Source organism: Bubalus kerabau, unplaced genomic scaffold (assembly GCF_029407905.1).
Source record: "Bubalus kerabau isolate K-KA32 ecotype Philippines breed swamp buffalo unplaced genomic scaffold, PCC_UOA_SB_1v2 scaffold_26, whole genome shotgun sequence".
Classification (NCBI taxonomy): Eukaryota; Metazoa; Chordata; class Mammalia; order Artiodactyla; family Bovidae; genus Bubalus; species Bubalus kerabau.
Genome location: NW_026577880.1, coordinates 6,262,762 through 6,278,315, shown reverse-complemented (window position 1 = coordinate 6,278,315; position 15,554 = coordinate 6,262,762).

The window sequence follows — 15,554 nt, the reverse complement described above, 5'->3', positions numbered from 1 at the left end:
CGGCGTGTTGGGGGACTTTTGGGGGTCGCAGGAACGCTGTCAGGGACCGTTTCGCCCTTCAGGTCGGAACAGGGGACTTCCCTTGAGACGCCGTGGCGGGCAAGGGCCTCATCTTGCTAAGAGGTGGGAACCACGTGGTTTTTCTCGAGTTGCGGCGGGATTCTCGAGTTACGACGGGGATCTCAGCCTTCCCCTTGGGTTGGCCCTGGGAAGCCCAATCTTCCCCTCGGGTTGCGAGGGAAAGCTGGGGGTTGCGCTCGAGTCACCGCAGGGCCGAAGAGACCTCACCTAGACGTGTGTCCCGGACCTAATATTCCTCTCCAGGGAAGGCAGGGATCTCGGGGTTGCATTCCAGGCTCCCCCGGGGAGTCAGGCCTCGTCTCGAGGGGAAGCCAAGGACTCCGCTCTCCTCTCGAGTCGCGACGCGGGTCTCTTGGAGCCCCCTGAGCGGCCTCAAGGGAGTCCAGCCTCCTCTTCCGTTTGGAGAATGGACCTGAGATTGCTCTCCAGGCCATGCAGGAAAAGAAGGCCCTCAGCTCGCGAGTACCGGGGCGTCTCAGGGGTTTCCTCGAGCTGCGGCGCCCGTGGGGGTTTTCTCCCGAGGCACGACGAGGATCTCAGGGAGCCTCTCGTGCGGCGCCAGGGAAGTCAGGTCTCCTTGCGCGTGGCGAGGGGGAGCACGTCCTGGCTCTCGAGTCACGGGAGGGGACTAGGGTCTCGAGACGCGTTGAAGAAGGACTCTCGATGTCTTTCTCGATGGGTGGCGGGAAACCCTCGTGTCCCTCGCCTTCTGCCGGGGACCTTAGGGAACTTCCCAGGGTGCCTCTGAGAGGCGAGGGATCCTGTGGAGGTGGCGGGGCCCCTCGGGACTCCGCTGGGTCTGGCGCAACGGAAGAGGGCCTCACTTCGAGGGGAGGCAGGAACCTCAGGCTTCCTCTCTGTTTCGGACTCCGACCGCAGGGTCCCTGCAGAGTTGGGACAGGAGAGTCAGGCCTCGTCTTGTCTGAGGAAGGGAACCCCGCTGGCCTCTCGAGTTGCTCAGGGGGTCTCAGGCCCCTCGTCGAGCTGTGTGTGGAACCCGCGGGTCTTTGCGGACGATGCACGGGGGTGGCAGTGCCCCTTCGTGTTGTGCCTTCACCCACAGGGTTGCCTTCGAAGAGGGGTCCGGGCCTCGGGTCCTTCTCCAGGGCGGACCGGGGAATCGGGGGCGTTTGGCATGTGGCCCCACCCACGTGGCTCGTCTCGAATTTCCTCGTGAGACCGGCCTCATCCTGAGGTGCGCCGGGAAGCCCGGGAACCCCTTCCAGACCACGCAGGGGAATCTCCTCTCCTGTCGCGATCAGGAGGGGAGAAGGGGCTCAGATGAAGCGGTGCCGGGACCCTCGGTGTTCCCCTCGAGGGAACCCGGCGTGTCGGGGGACTTTTGGGGGTCGCAGGAAGGCTGTCAGGGACCGTTTCGCCCTTCAGGGCGGAACAGGGGACTTCCCTTGAGACGCCGTGGCGGGCAAGGGCCTCATCTTGCCAAGAGGTGGGAACCACGTGGTTTTTCTCGATTTGTGGCGGGATTCTCGAGTTACGACGGGGATCTCAGCCTTCCCCTTGGGTTGGCCCTGGGAAGCCCAATCTTCCCCTCGGGTTGCGAGGGAAAGCTGGGGGTTGCACTCGAGTCACCGCAGGGCCGAAGAGACCTCACCTAGGCGTGTGTCCCGGACCTAATATTCCTCTCCAGGGAAGGCAGGGATCTCGGGGTTGCATTCCAGGCTCCCCCGGGGAGTCAGGCCTCGTCTCGAGAGGAAGCCAAGGACTCCGCTCTCCTCTCGAGTCGCGACGCGGGTCTCTTGGAGCCCCCTGAGCGGCCCCAAGGGAGTCCAGCCTCCTCTTCCGTTTGGAGAGAGGACCCGGGATTGCTCTCCAGGCCATGCAGGAAGAGAAGGCCCTCAGCTCGCGAAGACGGGGGCGTCTCAGGGGTTTCCTCGAGCTGCGGCGCCCGTGGGGGTTTTCTCCCGAGGCACGACGAGGATCTCAGGGAGCCTCTCGTGCGGCGCCAGGGAAGTCAGGACTCCACGCGCGTGGCGAGGGGGAGCGCGTTCTGGCTCTCGAGTCATGGGAGGGGACTAGGGCCTCGAGACGCGTTGAAGAAGGACTCTCGAGGTCTCTCTCGGGGGGCGGCGGGAAACCCTCGTGTCCCTCGCCTTCTGCCGGGGACCTTAGGGAACTTGCCAGGGTGCCTCTGAGAGGCGAGGGATCCTGTGGAGGTGGCGGGGCCCCTCGGGACTCCGCTGGGTCTGGCGCAACGGAAGAGGGCCTCACCTCGAGGGGAGGCAGGAACCTCAGGCTTCCTCTCCGTTTCGGACTCCGACCGCAGGGTCCCTGCAGAGTTGGGACAGGAGAGTCAGGCCTCGTCTTGTCTGAGGAAGGGAACCCCGCTGGCCTCTCGAGTTGCTCAGGGGGTCTCAGGCCCCTCGTCGAGCTGTGTGTGGAACCCGCGGGTCTTTGCGGACGATGCACGGGGGTGGCAGTGCCCCTTCGTGTTGTGCCTTCACCCACAGGGTTGCCTTCGAAGAGGGGTCCGGGCCTCGCGTCCTTCTCCAGGGCGGACCGGGGAATCGGGGGCGTTCGGCATGTGGCCCCACCCACGTGGCTCGCCTCGAATTTCCTTGTGAGACCGGCCTCATCCTGAGGTGCGCCGGGAAGGCCGGGAACCCCTTCCAGACCACGCAGGGGAATCGCCTCTCCTGTCGCGATCAGGAGGGGAGAAGGGGCTCAGAGGAAGCGGTTCCGGGACCCTCGGTGTTCCCCTCGAGGGAACCCGGCGTGTCGGGGGACTTTTGGGGGTCGCAGGAATGCTGTCAGGGACCGTTTCGCCCTTCAGGGCGGAACAGGGGACTTCCCTTGAGACGCCGTGGCGGGCAAGGGCCTCATCTTGCCAAGAGGTGGGAACCACGTGGTTTTTCTCGAGTTGCGGCGGGATCCTCGAGTTACGACGGGGATCTCAGCCTTCCCCTTGGGTTGGCCCTGGGAAGCCCAATCTTCCCCTCGGGTTGCGAGGGAAAGCTGGGGGTTGCGCTCGAGTCACCGCAGGGCCGAAGAGACCTCACCTAGGCGTGTGTCCCGGACCTAATATTCCTCTCCAGGGAAGGCAGGGATCTCGGGGTTGCATTCCAGGCTCCCCCGGGGAGTCAGGCCTCGTCTCGAGGGGAAGCCAAGGACTCCGCTCTCCTCTCGAGTCGCGACGCGGGTCTCTTGGAGCCCCCTGAGCGGCCTCAAGGGAGTCCAGCCTCCTCTTCCGTTTGGAGAGAGGACCCGGGATTGCTCTCCAGGCCATGCAGGAAGAGAAGGCCCTCAGCTCGCGAGGACGGGGGCGTCTCAGGGGTTTCCTCGAGCTGCGGCGCCCGTGGGGGTTTTCTCCCGAGGCACGACGAGGATCTCAGGGAGCCTCTCGTGCGGCGCCAGGGAAGTCAGGTCTCCACGCGCGTGGCGAGGGGGAGCGCGTCCTGGCTCTCGAGTCACGGGAGGGGACTAGGGCCTCGAGACGCGTTGAAGAAGGACTCTCGAGGTCTCTCTCGGGGGGCGGCGGGAAACCCTCGTGTCCCTCGCCTTCTGCCGGGGACCTTAGGGAACTTCCCAGGGTGCCTCTGAGAGGCGAGGGATCCTGTGGAGGTGGCGGGGCCCCTCGGGACTCCGCTGGGTCTGGCGCAACGGAAGAGGGCCTCACCTCGAGGGGAGGCAGGAACCTCAGGCTTCCTCTCCGTTTCGGACTCCGACCGCAGGGTCCCTGCAGAGTTGGGACAGGAGAGTCAGACCTCGTCTTGTCTGAGGAAGGGAACCCCGCTGGCCTCTCGAGTTGCTCATGGGGTCTCAGGCCCCTCGTCGAGCTGTGTGTGGAACCCGCGGGTCTTTGCGGACGATGCACGGGGGTGGCAGTGCCCCTTCGTGTTGTGCCTTCACCCACAGGGTTGCCTTCGAAGAGGGGTCCGGGCCTCGGGTCCTTCTCCAGGGTGGACCGGGGAATCGGGGGCGTTCGGCATGTGGCCCCACCCACGTGGCTCGTCTCGAATTTCCTCGTGAGACCGGCCTCATCCTGAGGTGCGCCGGGAAGCCCGGGAACCCCTTCCAGACCACGCAGGGGAATCGCCTCTCCTGTCGCGATCAGGAGGGGAGAAGGGGCTCAGAGGAAGCGGTGCCGGGGCCCTCGGTGTTCCCCTCGAGGGAACCCGGCGTGTCGGGGGACTTTTGGTGGTCGCAGGAAGGCTGTCAGGGACCGTTTCGCCCTTCAGGGCGGAACAGGGGACTTCCCTTGAGACGCCGTGGCGGGCAAGGGCCTCATCTTGCCAAGAGGTGGGAACCACGTGGTTTTTCTCGAGTTGCGGCGGGATTCTCGAGTTACGACGGGGATCTCAGCCTTCCCCTTGGGTTGGCCCTGAGAAGCCCAATCTTCCCCTCGGGTTGCGAGGGAAAGCTGGGGGTTGCGCTCGAGTCACCGCAGGGCCGAAGAGACCTCACCTAGGCGTGTGTCCCGGACCTAATATTCCTCTCCAGGGAAGGCAGGGATCTCGGCGTTGCATTCCAGGCTCCTCCGGGGAGTCAGGCCTCGTCTCGAGGGGAAGCCAAGGACTCCGCTCTCCTCTCGAGTCGCGACGCGGGTCTCTTGGAGCCCCCTGAGCGGCCTCAAGGGAGTCCAGCCTCCTCTTCCGTTTGGAGAGAGGACCCGTGATTGCTCTCCAGACCATGCAGGAAGAGAAGGTCCTCAGCTCGCGAGGACGGGGGCGTCTCAGGGGTTTCCTCGAGCTGCGGCGCCCGTGGGGGTTTTCTCCCGAGGCACGACGAGGATCTCAGGGAGCCTCTCGTGCGGCGCCAGGGAAGTCAGGACTCCACGCGCGTGGCGAGGGGGAGCGCGTCCTGGCTCTCGAGTCACGGGAGGGGACTAGGGCCTCGAGACGCTTTGAAGAAGGACTCTCGAGGTCTTTCTCGGGGGGCGGCGGGAAACCCTCGTGTCCCTCGCCTTCTGCCGGGGACCTTAGGGAACTTGCCAGGGTGCCTCTGAGAGGCGAGGGATCCTGTGGAGGTGGCGGGGCCCCTCGGGACTCCGCTGGGTCTGGCGCAACGGAAGAGGGCCTCACCTCGAGGGGAGGCAGGAACCTCAGGCTTCCTCTCCGTTTCGGACTCCGACCGCAGGGTCCCTGCAGAGTTGGGACAGGAGAGTCAGGCCTCGTCTTGTCTGAGGAAGGGAACCCCGCTGGCCTCTCGAGTTGCTCAGGGGGTCTCAGGCCCCTCGTCGAGCTGTGTGTGGAACCCGCGGGTCTTTGCGGACGAGGCACGGGGGTGGCAGTGCCCCTTCGTGTTGTGCCTTCACCCACAGGGTTGCCTTCGAAGAGGGGTCCGGGCCTCGGGTCCTTCTCCAGGGCGGACCGGGGAATCGGGGGCGTTCGGCATGTGGCCCCACCCACGTGGCTCTCCTCGAATTTCCTCTTGAGACCGGCCTCATCCTGAGGTGTGCTGGGAAGGCCGGGAACCCCTTCCAGACCACGCAGGGGAATCGCCTCTCCTGTCGCGATCAGGAGGGGAGAAGGGGCTCAGAGGAAGCGGTGCCGGGACCCTCGGTGTTCCCCTCGAGGGAACCCGGCGTGTCGGGGGACTTTTGGGGGTCGCAGGAAGGCTGTCAGGGACCGTTTCGCCCTTCAGGGCGGAACAGGGGACTTCCCTTGAGACGCCGTGGCGGGCAAGGGCCTCATCTTGCCAAGAGGTGGGAACCACGTGGTTTTTCTCGAGTTGCGGCGGGATTCTCGAGTTACGACGGGGATCTCAGCCTTCCCCTTGGGTTGGCCCTGAGAAGCCCAATCTTCCCCTCGGGTTGCGAGGGAAAGCTGGGGGTTGCGCTCGAGTCACCGCAGGGCCGAAGAGACCTCACCTAGGCGTGTGTCCCGGACCTAATATTCCTCTCCAGGGAAGGCAGGGATCTCGGCGTTGCATTCCAGGCTCCCCCGGGGAGTCAGACCTCGTCTCGAGGGGAAGCCAAGGACTCCGCTCTCCTCTCGAGTCGCGACGCGGGTCTCTTGGAGCCCCCTGAGCGGCCTCAAGGGAGTCCAGCCTCCTCTTCCGTTTGGAGAGAGGACCCGGGATTGCTCTCCAGGCCATGCAGTAAGAGAAGGCCCTCAGTTCGCGAGGACGGGGGCGTCTCAGGGGTTTCCTCGAGCTGCGGCGCCCGTGGGGGTTTTCTCCTGAGGCACGACGAGGATCTCAGGGAGCCTCTCGTGCGGCGCCAGGGAAGTCAGGACTCCACGCGCGTGGCGAGGGGGAGCGCGTCCTGGCTCTCGAGTCACGGGAGGGGACTAGGGCCTCGAGACGCGTTGAAGAAGGACTCCCGAGGTCATTCTCGGGGGGGGGCGGCGGGAAACCCTCGTGTCCCTCGCCTTCTGCCGGGGACCTTAGGGAACTTGCCAGGGTGCCTCTGAGAGGCGAGGGATCCTGTGGAGGTGGCGGGGCCCCTCGGGACTCCGCTGGGTCTGGCGCAACGGAAGAGGGCCTCACCTCCAGGGGAGGCAGGAACCTCAGGCTTCCTCTCCGTTTCGGACTCCGACCGCAGGGTCCCTGCAGAGTTGGGACACGAGAGTCAGGCCTCGTCTTGTCTGAGGAAGGGAACCCCGCTGGCCTCTCGAGTTGCTCATGGGGTCTCAGGCCCCTCGTCGAGCTGTGTGTGGAACCCGCGGGTCTTTGCGGACGATGCACGGGGGTGGCAGTGCCCCTTCGTGTTGTGCCTTCACCCACAGGGTTGCCTTCGAAGAGGGGTCCGGGCCTCGGGTCCTTCTCCAGGGCGGACCGGGGAATCGGGGGCGTTCGGCATGTGGCCCCACCCACGTGGCTCGTCTCGAATTTCCTCGTGAGACCGGCCTCATCCTGAGGTGCGCCGGGAAGGCCGGGAACCCCTTCCAGACCACGCAGGGGAATCGCCTCTCCTGTCGCGATCAGGAGGGGAGAAGGGGCTCAGAGGAAGCGGTGCCGGGACCCTCGGTGTTCCCCTCGAGGGAACCCGGCGTGTCGGGGGACTTTTGGGGGTCGCAGGAAGGCTGTCAGGGACCGTTTCGCCCTTCAGGGCGGAACAGGGGACTTCCCTTGAGACGCCGTGGCGGGCAAGGGCCTCATCTTGCCAAGAGGTGGGAACCACGTGGTTTTTCTCGAGTTGCGGCGGGATTCTCGAGTTACGACGGGGATCTCAGCCTTCCCCTTGGGTTGGCCCTGGGAAGCCCAATCTTCCCCTCGGGTTGCGAGGGAAAGCTGGGGGTTGCGCTCGAGTCACCGCAGGGCCGAAGAGACCTCACCTAGGCGTGTGTCCGGGACCTAATATTCCTCTCCAGGGAAGGCAGGGATCTCGGGGTTGCATTCCAGGCTCCCCCGGGGAGTCAGGCCTCGTCTCGAGGGGAAGCCAAGGACTCTGCTCTCCTCTCGAGTCGCGACGCGGGTCTCTTGGAGCCCCCTGAGCGGCCTCAAGGGAGTCCAGCCTCCTCTTCCGTTTGGAGAGAGGACCCGGGATTGCCCTCCAGGCCATGTAGGAAGAGAAGGCCCTCAGCTCGCGAGGACGGGGGCGTCTCAGGGGTTTCCTCGAGCTGCGGCGCCCGTGGGGGTTTTCTCCTGAGGCACGACGAGGATCTCAGGGAGCCTCTCGTGCGGCGCCAGGGAAGTCAGGTCTCCATGCGCGTGGCGAGGGGGAGCGCGTCCTGGCTCTCGAGTCACGCGAGGGGACTAGGGCCTCGAGACGCGTTGAAGAAGGACTCTCGAGGTCATTCTCGGGGGGGGGGCGGCGGGAAACCCTCGTGTCCCTCGCCTTCTGCCGGGGACCTTAGGGAACTTGCCAGGGTGCCTCTGAGAGGCGAGGGATCCTGTGGAGGTGGCGGGGCCCCTCGGGACTCCGCTGGGTCTTGCGCAACGGAAGAGGGCCTCACCTCGAGGGGAGGCAGGAACCTCAGGCTTCCTCTCCGTTTCGGACTCCGACCGCAGGGTCCCTGCAGAGTTGGGACAGGAGAGTCAGGCCTCGTCTTGTCTGAGGAAGGGAACCACGCTGGCCTCTCGAGTTGCTCAGGGGGTCTCAGGCCCCTCGTCGAGCTGTTTGTGGAACCCGCGGGTCTTTGCGGACGATGCACGGGGGTGGCAGTGCCCCTTCGTGTTGTGCCTTCCCCCACAGGGTTGCCTTCGAAGAGGGGTCCGGGCCTCGGGTCCTTCTCCAGGGCGGACCGGGGAATCAGGGGCGTTCGGCATGTGGCCCCACCCACGTGGCTCGTCTCGAATTTCCTCGTGAGACCGGCCTCATCCTGAGGTGCGCCGGGAAGGCCGAGAACCCCTTCCAGACCACGCAGGGGAATCGCCTCTCCTGTCGCGATCAGGAGGGGAGAAGGGGCTAAGAGGAAGCGGTGCGGGACCCTCGGTGTTCCCCTCGGGGGAACCCGGCATGTCGGGGTACTCTTGGGCGTCGCAGGAAGGATGTCAAGGACCGTTTCGCCCTTCAGGGCGGAACAGAGGACTTCCCTTGAGTCGCCGTGGCGGGTAAGGGCTCATCTTTCCAAGAGGCGGGAACCACGTGGTTTTTCTCGAGTTGCGGCGGCATTCTCGTGTTACGACGGGGGATTACAGGCTTCCTCTTGTGTCGGCCCTGGGTAGCCCAATCTTCTATTCTGGTGGCGAGGGAAAGCTGGGGGTTGCGCTCGAGTCACTGCAGGGCCAAAGAGACCTCATCTAGGCGTGTGTCTAGGACCTAATGCTCCTCTGCAGGGAAGACAAGGATCTCGGGTTTGCATCCCATGCTCCCCCGGGGAGTCAAGCCTCGCCTCGAGGGGAAGCAAAGGGTCCGCTCTCCTCCCGAGTCGCGACGCGGATATCTTGGTGCCCCCTGAGTGGCCTCAAGGGAGTCCAGCCTCCTCTTCACTTTTGAGAGAGGACTCGTGATTACTCTCCTGGCCAGGCAGGAAAAGAAGGCCCTCACCTCCCGAGGACGGGGGCATCTCAGGGGTTTCCTCGAGCTGCGGCACCCGTGGGGGTTTTCTCCCGAGGCACGACGAGGATCTCAGGGAGCCTCTCGTGCGGCGCCAGGGAAGTCATGTCTCCATGCACGTAACGAGAAGGAGTGCGTCATTGTTCTCGATTCATGGGATGGGACTAGGGCCTCAAGACGCGTTGAAGAAGGACTCTCGATGTCTTTCTCGGGTTGCAGCGGGAAACCCTCGTTTCCCCCAACTTCTGCCGGGGACCTGAGGAAACTTCCCAGGGTGCCTCTGAGAGGTGAGGGACACTGTGGATTTGGCGGGGCCTCTCGGGACTCCACTGGGTTTGTCGCAATGGAAGAGGGCCTCATCTCGAGTGGAGGCAGGAACCTCAGGCTTCCTCTCCAATTCTGACTCTGATCGTAGTGTCCCTGCAGAGTTGGGACAGGAGAGTCAGGCTATGTCTTTTCTGAGGAATGGAACTCCGCTTGCCTCTCGAGTTGTTCATGGGGTTTCAGGCCCCTTGTCAAACTGTGTGTGGAATCTGCAGGTTTTTCCAGACGATGCATGGGGGTGTCAGTGACCCTTCGTTTTGTGTCTTCATCCACAGGGTTGCCTTCGAAGAGGTGTCCGGGCATCGTGTTCTTATGAAGAGCAGCCTGGGAAATCGGGGTCGTTCAGCATTTGGCACCACCCACGTGGCTAGTCTCGAATTTCCTCATGAAACCGGCCTCATCCTGAGGTGTGCCGCGAAGGTCATGAAACCCTTCCAGACAAAGCAGAGGAATCGACCCTCCTGTGGCGATCAGGAGTGGAAAAGTGGCTCAGATGAAATGCTGCTGGGAACCTCGGTGTTTCCCTCAAGTGAGACAGGTATGTCGGGTAACTTTTGGGGTCGCATAATGCGTTCCAAGTACCGTTTCGCTCTTCAAATTGGAACGTGGGACTTCTCTTGGGGTGCTCCAGCGGGCAAGGGCCTCATCTTGGAATGACTGGGGAACCACTTGGTTTTTCTCTAGTTGCGGTGGGATATTTGAGTTACCACAGGGAATTCATGCTTCCTCTTGTGTTGGACCACGAAAGTCTTATCTTCCATTCGAGATTCGAGGAAGAGCTGGAGGTGCGCTCTAGTCACTGAAGGCAAAAGAGACCCCACCAAGGCTTGTGTGCAGGACCTAATGTTCATGTCAAGGGGCGACAGGAATCTCGGGGTTGCATTCCAGACTCACCCTGGAGTCAGGCCTCGTCTCGAGGGGAAGCAAAGGACTCTGCTCTCCTCTCGAGTCGGACGGGTATGTCTTGGAGCCCACTGAGTGGCTTAAAGGGAGTCAAACCTCCTCTGGTGTTTGGAGGGAGGACACGGGATTGCTCTCCAGGCAATGCAGGAAATGAAGGCCCTCATCTCCCGATGACTGGGGCGTCTCGTAGGTTTTCTCGAGCTGTGGCGCTAGTGTGGGGTTTCTCACGAAGTAAGACTGGGAGCTCAGTGAGCCTCTCATGTGGTGCCAGGGCAGTCAGGTCTCTATGCACGTGGTGAGAGGGAGCCCGTCATTGTTCTCGAGTCATGGTAGGGGAATTGGGCCTGAAAACGTGTTAAAGAAGGACTCTCGAGGTCTTTCTTGGGTTGCAGCAGGAAACCCTGGGTTCCATCGACTTGTGCCAGTGACCTCAGGAAGCTTCTGAGCGTGCCTCTGAGAAGTCAGGGTCACTGTGGAGTTGGGAGGGGCCTCTCGGAACTCCACTGGGTTTGGTGCAATGGAAGAGGGCCTCATGACAAGTTGAGGCAGGAACCACAGGGTTCCTCTCCTGGCTTCGAATGCGCCGGATCTGACTCGGATCCCAGAGTCCCTGCAGAGTTGGGACAGGAGAGTCAGGCCTCGTCTTGTGTGGAGGAATGGAACTCCACTTGACTCTCGCGTTGTTCATGGGGTGACAGGCCACTTGTCGATTTGTATGTGGAACTTGCGGGTTTTTCTGGACGATGCACCGTGGTGTCTCTGCCCCTTCGTGTTGTGCCTTGTTCCACAGGATTGCCTTCGAGTTGGGTTCTGCCATCGGGTTCTTATCAAGAGCGGACCAGGGAATCGGGGTCTTTTGGCATGTCGCACCACCCACGAGGCTATGTCTCGAATTTCCTCTTGAGACTGGCCTCATCTTGATGTGCGCCAGGAAGGTTGGGAACGCCTTCCAGGCAAAGCAGGGGAATCGAACCTCCTGTCGCGATCAAGAGGGGAGAAGAGTCTCAGATGAAGTGGTGCCGGGAACCTCGGTGTTCTCCTCAAGTGAGACTGGTATGTCGGGGAACTTTTGGGGTCGCATCAAGGGTTCCAAGAAACTTTTCTCTCTTCAATACGGAACGTGGGACTTCTCTTGAGACGCTGTAGCGGGCAAGGGCCTCATCTTTCGATGACGGGGGAACCACGTGGTTTTTCTTGAGTTGGGGCGGGATTCTCGAGTTACAACCGGGAATTCAGGCTTCCTCTTCAACTGGCCTAGGGAAGTCCAGTTTTCATTCGAATTGTGAGTTAGAACTGGGGATTGCTCTCGAGACACTGCAGGGCCAAATAGACCTCATCTAGGCTTGTGTCCAGGACCTAATGTTCCTCTGCTGGGGCGAAAGCGATCTCAGCATTGCATTCTCAACTCACCCGGGGAGTCAGGCCTCGTCTCGAGGGGAAGCCAAGGACACCGCTCTCCTGTTAAGTCGCGACGGGTATAACTTGGAGCTCACTGTGTGGCCTAAAATGAGTCAAGCCTCCTGTGGAGTTTGGAGAGAGGACTCAGGATTGCTCTCCAGGCCATACAGCAAAAGAAGGCCCTCATCTCGTGAGGACTGGGGCGTCTCGTGGGTATTCTCGAGCTGCGGCTCCAGTGTGGTGTTGCTCACGAGGTATAATGGGGAGCTCAGGGAGCCTCTCCTGTGGCGCCAGGGAAGTCAGGTTTCTATGCGCGTGGCTAGGGGGAGCGCATCATTGCTCTCGAGTCATGGTAGGGGAATCGCACCTCAAGACGCGTTGAAGAAGGACTCTCGAGGTCTTTTACGGGTTGGGGCAGGAAACCCTTGGTTCCCTCGACTTGTGCCGGTGATCTCAGGAAGGTCTAAGGGTGCCTCTGAGAAGTCAGGGATACTGTGCAGTTGGGAGGGGTCTCTCGGGACTCCACTGGGTTCGGTGCAATGGAAGAGGGCCTCATCTCGAGTGGAGGCAGGAAACTCATGTTTCCTCTCCTGACTTCCCCTGGGCCAGATCTGACTCGGATCGCAGTTTCGCTGCAGAGTTCGAACAGGAGAGTCAGGCCTCGTCTTGTGTGGAGGAATGGAACTCTGCTTGCCTCTCCAGTTGTTCACGGGGTGACAGGTCACTTCTCGAGCTGTGTGTGGTACCTGCGGGTTTCTCCGGACGATACCCAGGGGTGTCAGTGCCCCTAAGTGTTGTGCCTTCATCAAAAGGGTTATCTTCAAAGAGGTGTCCGGGCATCAGGATCTTATCAAGAGCGGACCGGGAAATCGGGGTCTTTCGGCATGTGTCACCATCCACGTGGCTATGTCTCGAATATCCTCGTGAGACCGGCCTCATCCTGAGATGCACCGGGAAAGGCGGGAACCCCTTCAAGACAAAACAGGGTAATCGACCCTCCTGTCGCGATCAGGAGGGGAGAAGGGGCCCAGATGTAGTGGTGCCGGGAACCTCGGTGTTCTCCTCGAGTCAGACTGGTGTGTCGAGGAACTTTTGAGGGCGCATCAAGGGTGCCAATACCGTTTCGCACTTCAAGACGGAACGTGGGACTTCTCTTGAGACGCTGTAGGGGGCAAGGGCCTCACCTTGGGATGACGGGGGAACCACGTGGCGTTTCTCGAGTTGTGGCGGGATTCTCGAGTTTCGACGGGGAATACAGTCTTCCTCATGTGTTGGGCCAGGGAAGTCCTATCTTCCATTCGAGTTTAAAGGGAGAGCTGGGGATTGCTCTCGAGTCACTGCAGGGCAAAATAGACCTCATCTACGCTTGTGTCCAGGACTTAATGCTCGTCCCTAGGGGCGACAGGGATCTTGGGGTTGCATACCAGACTCACCCGGGGAATCAGGCCTCGTCTCGAGGGGAAGCAAAGAACTCCGCTGTCCTTTTGAGTCGCGATGGGTATCTCTTGGATCCCACTGTGTGCCCTAAAGCGAGTCAAGCCTCCTGTGGTGTTTGGATAGAGGACTCGGGATTCCTCTCCAGGCCCTGCAGGAAAAGAAGGCCCTCATCTCTCGATGATGGCGGCGTCTCGTGGGTTTTCTAGACTGCTGCGCTAGTGCCGGGTTTCTGACGAGGTACGAGAGGGAGCTCAGGGAGCCTCTCGTGTGGCGCCAGGGAAGTCAGGTCCCCATGAGATGGCTAGGGGGAGCTCGTCATTGCTCTCGAGTCATGGTAGGGTAATCGGGCCTCAAGACGGGTTGAAGAAGGACTCTCGAGGTCTTTCTCGGGTCACTGCATAAAACCCAGGGTTCCCTTGACTTGTGCCTGCGACCTCAGGGAGCTTCTCAGAGTGCCTCTGAGAAGTCAGGGATACTGTGCAGTTTGGAGGGGCCTCTCGAGACTCCTCTGCATTTGGTGGAATGTAAGAGGGACTCATCTCGAGTTGAAGCAGGAACCTCAGTGTTCCTCTCCATTTCTGACACAGATTGCAAGGTCCCTGCATGTTGGTACAGGAGAGTCAGGCCTCGTCTTTTCTGGAGGATGGGACTCCTCTTGCCTCTCGAGTTGTTCTCGAGGTGACAGGCCACTTGTCGAGCTGTGTGTGTAACCTGCCCGTTTTTCCGGATGATGCACAGGTGTGTTAGTGCCCCTTCGTCTTGTACCTTCATACTCAAGGCTGCCTTCCAAGAGGTGTCCGAGCATCGGATTCTTATCAAGAGCGGACCGGGAAATTGGAGTCTTTCAGCAAGTGGCACCACCCACAAAGCTACGTATCGAATTTCCCCATGAGACCGGCCTCATCCTGAGTTGTGCAGGGAAGGTCGGGCCCCCTTGCAGACAAAGCAGGGGAATCGACCCACCGGTCACGATCAGGAGGGGAGAAGGGGCTTAAATGAAGTGGTGCCGGGAACCTCGGTGTTCCCCTTGAGTGAGACCGGCGTGTTGGGGGACTTTTGGGGTCGCATCAAGGGTGCCAAGTACCATTTCGCATTTCAAGACGGAACCTGGGACATCTTTTGAAACGCTGTAGCGGGCAAGGGCCTCATCTTGCGATGACGGGAGAACCACGTGGTTTTGCTCGAGTTGCGGCGGGATTCTCGAGTTATGACCGGGAATTTAGGCTTCCTTTTGTTGGCCTTGAAATCCAATCTTCCATTTGGGTTGCGAGGGGGAGCTGGGGATTGCGCTAGAGTCACTGCAGGGCAAAAGAGACCTAATCTAGGCTTGTCTCCAGGATCTAACGTTGCTCTCCAGGGGCGACAGGGATCTCGGGTTTGCATTCCAGACTCATCCGGGGAGTCAGTTCTCACCTCGAGGGTAAGCAAAGAATTCCGCTCTCGTCTCGAGTCGCGATGGGTATCTCTTGGAGCCCACTGTGTGTACTAAAGGGAGTCAAGCCTCCTGTGGAGTTTGGAGAGAGGACTCGGGATTGGACTCCAGGCCATGCAGGAAAAGAAGGCCCTCATCTCGAGATGACGGTGGCGTCTCGTGGGTTTTCTCGAGCTGCGGCGCCAGTGTGGGGTGTCTCATGAAGTACCACGGGGATCTCAGGGAGCCTCTTGTATGGCGCCAGGAAAATCCAGTATTCCATTCGAGTTGCAAGTTAGAACTGGGGATTGCTCTCCAGTCACTGCAGGGCAAAATAGACCTCATCTACGCTTGTGTCCAGGACCTAGTGTTCCACTACTGGGCCAACAGGGATCTCAGGGTTGCATTCTCGACTCACCCGGAGAGTCAGGCCTCGTCTTGAGGGGAAAAAAAGGACTCCGCTCTCCTGTCGAGTCGCGACCGGTATCTCTTGGAGCCCACTGCGTGGCGTAAAGGGAGTGAAGCCTCCTATGGAGTTTGGAGATGACTCGGGATTGTTTTCCTGGCCATGCAGGAAAAAAGGCCCTCATCTCGCGATGACGGGGGCATCTCGTGGGTTTTCTCCAGCTGCGGCGCCAGTATCAGATTTCTCACGAGGTACAACGGGGAGCTCAGAGAGCCTCTCGTGTGGTGCTAGGGACGTCAGGTCTCCGTGCGTGTGGTGAAGGGGAGTGCGTGATTGCGCTCGAGTCATAGTAGGCGAATCGGGCCTCAAGACGCATTGAAGAAGGACTCTTGAGGTCTTTCTCGGGTTGCGGCAGGGAACCCTGGGTTCCCTTGATTTGTGTCGGTGACCTCAGGCAACTTCTAAGGGTGCCTCTGAGAAGTCAGGGACACTGTGGATTTGGGAGGGGCCTTTCGTTACTCAACTGGGTTTGGTGCAATCGAAAAGGGCCTCATCTCGAATGGAGGCAGGAACCTCAGGGGTCCTCTCCATATGTGACTCGGGTCGCAGGGTACCTGCAGAGTATGGACAAGAGAGTCACGCCTCGTCTTCTGTGGAGGAATGGATTTCCCCTTGCCTTTCGAGTTGTTCACAGA